The sequence below is a fragment of the Pelobates fuscus genome, chromosome 11 (genome assembly GCF_036172605.1).
Source record: "Pelobates fuscus isolate aPelFus1 chromosome 11, aPelFus1.pri, whole genome shotgun sequence".
In the NCBI taxonomy this organism is placed as follows: domain Eukaryota; kingdom Metazoa; phylum Chordata; class Amphibia; order Anura; family Pelobatidae; genus Pelobates; species Pelobates fuscus.
Window position 1 is genome coordinate 31,772,235 of NC_086327.1, and position 7,632 is coordinate 31,779,866.

The following is a 7,632-nucleotide window of genomic DNA, read 5'->3' on the forward strand; positions in this document are numbered from 1 at the left end:
AAGGTTTTATGGACTGATGAAATGAGAGTGAGTCTTGATGGGCCAGATGGATGGATTGGTAAAGGGCAGAGAGCTCCAGTCCGACTCAGATGCCAGCAAGGTGGAGGTTGTGGGGCCTTTTCGGGTTGAGGATGGAGTCAAGCTCAACTCCCAGTCCTACTGCCAGTTTCTGGAAGACACCTTCTTCAAGCAGTGGTACAGGAAGAAGTCTGCATCCTTCAAGAAAAACAGGATTTTCATGCAGGACAATGCTCCATCACACGCGTCCAAGTACTCCACAGCGTGTCTGGCAAGAAAGGGTATAAAAGAAGAAAATCTAATGACATGGCCTCCTTGTTCACCTGATCTGAACCCCATTGAGAACCTGTGGTCCATCATCAAATGTGAGATTTACAATGAGGGAAAACAGTACACCTCTCTGAACAGTGTCTGGGAGGCTGTGGTTGCTTCTGCACGCAATGTTGATGATGAACAGATCAAAACACTAACAGAATCCATGGATGGCAGGCTTTTGAGTGTCCTTGCAAAGAAAGGTGGCTATATTGGTCACTGATTTGTTTTTGTTTTGTTTTTGAATGTCAGAAATGTATATTTGTGAATGTTGAGATGTTATATTGGTTTCACTGGTAAAAATAAATAATTGAAATGGGTATATATTTGTTTTTTGTTAAGTTGCCTAATAATTATGCACAGTAATAGTCACCTGCACACACAGATATCCCCCTAAAATAGCTATAACTAAAAACAAACTAAAAACTACTTCCAAAAATATTCAGCTTAGATATTAATGAGTTTTTTGGGTTCATTGAGAACATGGTTGTTGTTCAATAATAAAATTAATCCTCAAAAATACAACTTGCCTAATAATTCTGCACTACCTGTATATATATATATACACACACACACACACACACACACACAGTATAGACACACAATGCTACACACAGTCTGACATAGTAAACTTATTGTATTTTTTTTTTATGTTTAATAAAATGTTCCCCTTCCAAATATATATTTTTTCTTTTATGTCACTTCATGTGAAGTTACATAACATCATGTGGTGTTGTGTCTTGTGATGTCATGTATATATAATGAATTAATTATGCAAATTAGCATGGAACTTTTTTTTTGTTCCCAAGACAGGTGGCAACCCAAGGCATCACAGGGCAACCTGAGCATACCAGTTCTGCAGAGAGAAATGTGTTTTTATTTCTCAACTGTACTTCTCACCCCAATAAGAACTCATATCTCCCAACATTTCAAATGGACAACAATTTTAGGGGTGTAAGTTTGGGTATGGCAGAACTATGCTGAGACTAATCTAATATAAAATGTATGTAACTAAAATGTAATTTAGAAGAAAAACAATGTTTCTTATTCACACAGACTGATTTCTAAACACATTTATTGCAGTTTAAAGATACATCACTGTGAGGTTTTTTATGTAGGGGAAGCTCTGTTATGGCTTGATAAAGGTCATGGTTTGTGGCCGAAACCTTGCCTTGTGAAATGCTACATTAAATGGCTGCCTGTCTTTAATAGTTGAGTGCCTGGACAGTATTTTGTTTGTCATTGTCAATATCATGACAGTGTTTTATTGTTACTGTCTCTTTTGTTCTGACGGTATCAACTGTGTATTCTGGGTAGGACTGCCATATCGCCGTGTATGCAGGACAGTATTTCTAAAGCAGCCTGGTCGTATGTAGTGTTCATGAGCTTACAACATGAAATCAGTAAATTGATCTAGGTGAATTTTTCAAGAATTGTTTATTTATTTCACCCCAGGAGCTTAAAGCATGCCTCCCAACCGTCCCGAGTTCAGGTGGATAGGTCCCACTGAAATAGGGAGTTCCTGAATTCCACATACTGGTTCTGTCCAACAGAATGTAGACAAGACGTCTCCCAAAACAATAACATGGCGATCTGGTAACCTTACTTCCGAGTCATCCTCTTAATACATTTGTGAAAACTGCTTCAGTTTGAGTTATTGATATTAACCTGCTGACTTCACTTAGGACTGGTTTTGGCATGTTTGTTTACATGTACACTGTAAATGTTGGTAATACTAAATCATACTGAGATTATAGGAACAATACCTACAATATTTTCCTTTTCTGTCTATATTTTTTTTTTCCTTTTTCCCTGTCTTGTTTATTTATTTATATCCAATTCTTAAATATTGTTATTATTATTTTGCTCCATTTTAACTTCAATTATTAATAATAATGGAAATAACATGTGTTCCCATTGCTGCCGCCTGCCAGTGGGGGATAGACTCGTCACTGCAGCCCTCCAATGAAGTCATCAATTCTAATGACTTTTGTCCAATCAGCTGCTTTGAAGACACACAACACATCCACCAATCAGCATTCTGTGTCTGATGACGCTGAACATAACGTTTTTCAAAAACGGAAGCATGTAAGTAGGAAGTGCCTCTAATGGCTTTCTGCTTGATAGCCACTAGAGACATGTTTTCCTCAAAAACAGTAACGTTTTACATTGTCCAAGACAAGGGACAGCATGTGTGCACTGAAGTGGTTTTGGCACCCAGAATGTCCCTTTAATTAGTATGAAGATGATTATCACTGTGATGTTAAAAATCCTGACAGAGATACTTGCTTGCCAATCCCATAACCAGCAAGGAGTACGTTGTACCACTGCCAGGTTCTCTGCTTGCGTATTTCTACGCTCTGATTATTCTAGTTCCACATTGGTTAACCTTGGTAATGTGAAGGATCCATGACTACATTTCCCATGATGCTCTGCCAGCTTTTAAATGAATGCTGTCTACAAACTCATGCAGTGCAAGTGTTAGATATCTATGGCCTACCACTTGCCTTGCTAAATTAACCATATAAATGAAATCACATTGTTTTATCTACATCTCCTTTATCTCTCACATAGCTTTTGGAGGGTCTGGACACCTGATCAGTCAAATAGTGCAATGGGGTAATGATCACATGGATAATTCCAGCATGGCAGCCCACTGAGAGCAGTTGACATGGACAGCTACTTTCACTTGTATTCAGTTATGTATTGAGTATTGAATGTGTTTTATTTTTGTTTCTTAAACCGGAATGAAGAGATTTCTCTGATTTTCAGAGAATGAATAAATTATGTACGTTGTAAAAATAATGCTAATCGCGAACAACGAGCCATTGTAACCGCAAACGTTTCATTGTAGACAAAGAAGCAGACACATTATTCAGGGATTTCAAACAGGCAGAATATGTGACATTTACTAGAATGTTATTTCCCAATAGCCAAGCTGTATGCCTAGTATTGAATATCATAATACTTGGTATAAAGCACACATTGGGTAATGGATTTTCCAACACAGCATTTACAGCCATTAACCCAGGAGTTTCTGTGAAATGTGTGTATGATATACACAGTTAACATATAGAGGACTAATCTTTATTTTAGATGTTATATAGTTATGGGGAGATAGTCATGTGAGATGGACAAACTAGGGTCAGATCAACCGGACAACTGTCTGAGGAATAACTACACTATCAGCATTCACAGGCTGGTAGGGAAAATAATCAATCTCCCAGACTGGCCCTGCACTGCTTATTATACTGAGGGAGCATGCGGTCTGCACCCAGATGCATGTCACAGTATGAGGCAACCAGTCAATAAGAAATGCAAGACCAGAAGGAGTGCTTAAAGGACCACTATAGTGCCAGGAAAACAAACTCATTTTCCTGGCACTATAGGGTCATTAGGTCTCCCCCCCCCCCCCCCCCCACCCTTTCTCAATGCTTTCCTATGGATGTCCAACATCGTCTCACTGTGATTTTCAAAGTGAGAAGCGCTGAAGCGCCTCTAGCGGCTGTCCGTGAGACAACCACTAGAGGCTGGATTAACCTTCAGTGAAACATAGCAGTTTCTCTGAAACTGCTATGTTTTCAGCCGAAGTGGTCTAGGTGCCTAAAGTGGTCCTTTAACCCCTTAAGGACCAAACTTCTGGAATAAAAGGGAATCATGACATGTCACACATGTCATGTGTCCTTAAGGGGTTAAAGTGTTATTCCAAACATCTGGTTATGATGTACGAATTACTCTGGCCTTGTTGCATGGTAATGGGCCTCCTTACCTGGGTCTTTGATGAGCATCTCCCAGCCAATGACTGTCATTCTATGAAAATCCCTCTAGGTATATTTCCTTTGATTCCCTAAAACTTATTTCTTTCCACATGCACCCAAAAGAATATTATTATGGAATTTTTAGATTTAGGTAATTTATATTTAATGCTACCACACAGACCAAAACCAAACTTTCCAAATTTAAACAGCAACGGTGTAACCGTTCCGAAGTTGACTCTACCTCTATGTAGAAACAGCAAAGAAAAGGTCCCGGCCTTGGTTAGTATAACATAGATTTAATGGGGGTCCATACACACAGAAATAGCAATGTTTCGACTTCAGAAACGTGGTCTTTATCAAACCTGCTGCTTCTACTTATATTTAATGAAATCACTAATGTTTAATGTATAAATTGTTGCCCATGCACTTTACCCTAACATTAAATCATTACTGGAAGTGGTATAGACATGTGGAAATAACTATTTGTATCTAGATTCTAGATAAAGCCACCTAATGAAACACTTACCGTGCCAGATAAAAGTGAATGTTGCGTGGTCAGATCCCTCGCTGTTAACTGTAACTTAGAAAAACGCGGGTAGGGGGGAGCTGACGAGTAAATGCGATATGTATGTATCAAGAATTTATATAGATTATGGATGACGCAAGAGCGGTTACTTTAATATACATTTCTTCCCATGGCTCTGTCTATGTAGTCAGACATTTTTACTTATTCACTGTCTTACAGTAAGGGATGACAAACATTAGTTCAACGCAACCCATGTAATACAACTAAAGCGATCTATAGCATAGATGTTCTACTCCACTCTACTAGTTAGAAGAAATCGCTTTCCTTAACCCTCTCTCTTAATGGGTACAATAACATCAAACTAAGTTATCATCTGCTGTAATACAGCATACACAGAAAGGGAGCACAAATATAAATTGTGCCAATGGAATCAGGACATCTCCTTCCACACTAGACTGCTGTAATCTCTATCCTAATCTTATAAGATAAGTAGACATGTTCTTATTTATTTTTTTGTCCCAAAATAAATCATGTTTTATTTTTCTTTCTATGAACTGTATCAGGTTTACATTTGTGTGAACAGTGCACAACTATACACACACACACACACACACACACACACAGTGTATTACAGAAAGCTTCCCTGGCAAGCAATGTTTTGTTATTAGGCAAATAAGAAATCTGTAGACTGCCTTCTAACAAGTCATTATTTAGTAGACCAAATACTGCTGTCACTGATTCTCCAAACGTTTTCCATTTAATAAACTGCATCGTTTATGGAGAATGTTTTTCTGAAGTCGTTGGAATTTGCCCTGCAGGGACAACAAATAAACCTGCTGTTGAGACGTGGCAGAACTTGGCTGTGTGATAATGTTTATCATTGAGGTCAAACTAAAAACATTATAACCTGGAGTTACCTTCACCCACTCACTGTGACCAAAAACCTACCAACTTCTACAAATCTCTATAATAATAACAACAACAAAGTATTTAACCGGGAAAGGTACATTCAGATTACTCTGGTTTCCAAGTACGGCTGTCCGTACTATTGTTACTATTACCCAATTTAATGGTACTCATTTCATCTACCTCGGAAGTATGAAGTGCTGAGTCAACCCTGCCGGGATTTGAACCTGCAAACCCAGAGGTTGAACAGGTTATACTGATGATGCGTGAGCCCATTAACCTATCTCACCAACCTTATTTTCTCAATTTCTACAGGGGGCCCTGAACCTGAAAGACACAATGAATACTCAAAAGTTATAAATATTTATATATTTTGTTCTTGTAACTTCACTTCTTCCCAGACTACCTGACACTTATAATTTACAGCAGGGGATATTTTGGTGGGACACATTGCAAATCTATAGGGGACCTTACACAATTGCAACAGTCATTACTAGCAGTGGGGGATTCCAGGTATCTCTACTGATCTTTTATTTAAAGGGACACTATAGGGCCAGGAACACAAATGTGTATTGCTTACCCTATGGTCTTAAAAAAAAAAAAACATCCTTACCCCCTCCTTGCCACCCTTAAATAGCTATAAAACTCACCATACTTCAGAACATCATGGGACTGCTGGTGCTGAACCGCCCCCGATCCGCCTCCTTGACAATAATTTCCTGTAGGAAATCATTGTATAGACTGAAATCACCAATTCTGATGATCTCAGCCAAGGGCCAATCAGCATCTACTCAGAGATGCACTGTGCAGCACTGTCCCAGGAAGCACCTCTAGTAGCCATTTGAGGAGTGGCCACAAGAGGTGTTCCTAGGCTGTAATGCAAACATGGTCTTTTTTTCTGAAATGGCAGTGTTTACAGCAATAAGCCTGCTGTAGTTGTTCTGGTGACTATAGTGTCCTTTAAATAACTGATAACAGTCATCATGCATTGTTGCCCTTTCTAAATAGTGAGGGCAATCTGCCAACAAGGCACATGTAGGTCCTGGGCTACTGGGTATTTTATCAGTGGCATGCTTTCAGTCAGGGCCGGCACGTCCATAAGGCGGCACAGGCGGCCGCCTTAGGGCGCACTGGCTCTGGGGGCGCCAGATTTCAGTGACCGGCAGGAGGGAAGCGCTCCCTCCTGCCAGGTCACCACCTGGACCCACGGCGGGCGGCATCGTTCTAATGAGAGGCGGCGAGGGAGCTCTAACCTGTCTGCTCTGCTCCCTCGCGCGCCGTGTGCTGATTCTGCGGGAGCCGGAATATGACGTCATATTCCGGCTCCCGGCATCAGCAGACAGCCCGCGAGGAAGCAGAGCAGACAGGTTAGAGCTCCCTCGCCGCCTCTCATTAGAACGCTGCCGCCCGCCGCACTAAATGCCCCACTGGACCCCAGGGACACATCCACACCAGCTCTCTCCAGGTAGGGAGGCTGGGTGGATATTATTATTAATTTTTGTGTGTCTGAAAGTGTGTGTGTGTGTCTGTGAGTGTGTGTGTCTGAAAGTGTATGTGTGAGTGTGTGTGTGTGTCTGAAAGTGTATGTGTGAGTGTGTGTTTGTCTGTGAGTGTGTGTGTCTGTGTATGTGTTTGTCTGTGAGTGTGAGTGTGTGTATGTGTCTGTGAGTGTGTGTGTCTGAAAGTGTATGTGTGAGTGTGTGTTTGTCTGTGAGTGTGTGTCTGTGTTTGTCTGTGAGTGTGTGTGTATGTGTCTGTGAGTGTGTGTCTGTGAGTGTGTGTCTGAAAGTGTATGTGTGAGTGTGTGTTTGTCTGTGAGTGTGTGTATATGTTGTCAGTGTGTGTGTGTATGTGTATGTGTTTGTCTGTGAGTGTGTGTCTATGTATGTGTTTGTCTGTGAGTGTGTGTGTCTGTGTATGTGTGTATGTGTCTGTGTGTGTCTGTGAATGATTGTATGAATGTGTGTCTGTCAGTGTATGAGTGTGTGTTTGTGAGTGTCTGTCAAATCAGTGAGATTATGTTTGTGAATGAGTGTGTGTCTGTCAATGAAGGAGTGTATGTCAGATCAGTGAGTCTGTGTCTGTCAGTGACGTCTGTGTGTTTGTCATTGA